Source organism: Capsicum annuum, unplaced genomic scaffold (genome assembly GCF_002878395.1).
Source record: "Capsicum annuum cultivar UCD-10X-F1 unplaced genomic scaffold, UCD10Xv1.1 ctg67120, whole genome shotgun sequence".
NCBI lineage: Eukaryota > Viridiplantae > Streptophyta > Magnoliopsida > Solanales > Solanaceae > Capsicum > Capsicum annuum.
In genome coordinates, this window is record NW_025876546.1 from 1 (window position 1) to 1,490 (window position 1,490).

Consider the following 1,490-nt stretch of genomic DNA (forward strand, 5'->3'; position numbering starts at 1 on the left):
TTTTAAACTTGGGGGCAGAAATTGTCCAAGAGGTCGTACATCAAATAGATCACGTGAGGTCCCTCGGATTGTTATGGACAGTAACTGCAGGAAAGAAAAGTACTCATGAAATTGACCATCAAAGGAAAACTCTTGTTCTAAAGAGTAATTAGCTTAAAGAGGCATCAGGGACAATTTGAAGAAGAAAGAGAGGACAAATATGTGAAAGATGAGAATACTTTACCTCTAACAAGGGGACCTTTTGGAGCATTTCTGCAAGCTTCCTTTTGAAAAGTTCTGGTGCATCACACCCAGCAAATTCTATAAGCAAGGACCTGATTGAGAAAAAAGAAAAAGGGGAAATAAGAAAACATACATTGGAAACAAATCGAGGAAGAAGTGACAAGAGTATGAAAGCAAGATATTCTTGGTGTAACCACAATGAACATTATTATATCTCGACTGTTCCATCTTCCGAAGGTGGAGATATAGAGTGAAATTAATGAATCCCAAGTGCAAAAGCTAATGCAGTTCAAGTTTTCTATACCCAAACAGACTAAAGAAGTTCAGATATCATCAAGGGTCAGCAATGAAAAAAATTTCAAATTTAAATGAATTGGTACCCAAACGAGTTATTTAAATCAACAAATCTGCTTTAGATATATCGTGAATAAAATTACAAATCAGCTTCAGCAAGTGGAAAGATAATGGCTCCAGTGAACCATTAGATGTAAATAAAATCCATTTATGCAGAGAGAATTTCAGGATAATAACAATCTGAAATCCATCAATGGAGGCGATGAACGCCTTCTAAGCCCTGATAATTGATTGCAATTTGCAACCACTTCTAAAGCTCTTATCATCAAAGATGTGAAACTATAATCAACAAAGCATTTCATAACAATTTACCGATATGTTGACATAGGAGAATACCTTAAGTTGGGGCACCTTTCTCCAATTGCATGCAGAATGTCGTAAGACAGCTGGGTACATTTGAGCAAACTCAAATCTTCGATATGCTCACCGAGAATATTGATGATGGAGGAATCATTCCTCATTCAGAGGCACTCAATAGTTAAACTCTTGGCTCCTGGGACCCAACGCACAACATGTTTTAGAGTCTCTTCATCCAGATAGAATCCCTGTAAATCAAAGATACTAGTATGAAAAGTTCATCCCAGAAGTAAGAATTGCATTTAGCAAAACTAAAGATGGTCAAATGGACAGTCGTTTATACTACATTCTCCACATGCATTTTACTCTATTCAATAATAAGAGGATTCATCACACTATCTTATCATAAATGTTTGAACCAGCTACACTTGCTAATGCCCACATACGCATTAGCAAAGTGAAGCCCATAAAATGCCTCCAGTAGTTTTGGATAGTCTACTAGTAAATCATACACAATAAAATTAGGGCATTTAATTAGAAAATAAAAAAGAAAGCAAAATCAACTTACAGAAAGATCGGAAGACAAATCAAAAGGAAGACGATATGCAACGGCAGAA

General features: G+C 36.0%; 1 long non-coding RNA gene across 1 annotated transcript; it reads right to left on the bottom strand.

Moving 5' to 3' along the window:
* Nucleotides 1–229: 229 nt before the first annotated feature.
* Nucleotides 230–1,476, bottom strand: LOC124893913. The gene is made up of 3 exons (XR_007050942.1): nt 1,442–1,476; nt 913–1,121; nt 230–314 (listed from the first exon to the last, which is right to left on the bottom strand). It is a non-coding gene; the product is annotated as an uncharacterized LOC124893913 (long non-coding RNA).
* Nucleotides 1,477–1,490: the final 14 nt, after the last annotated feature.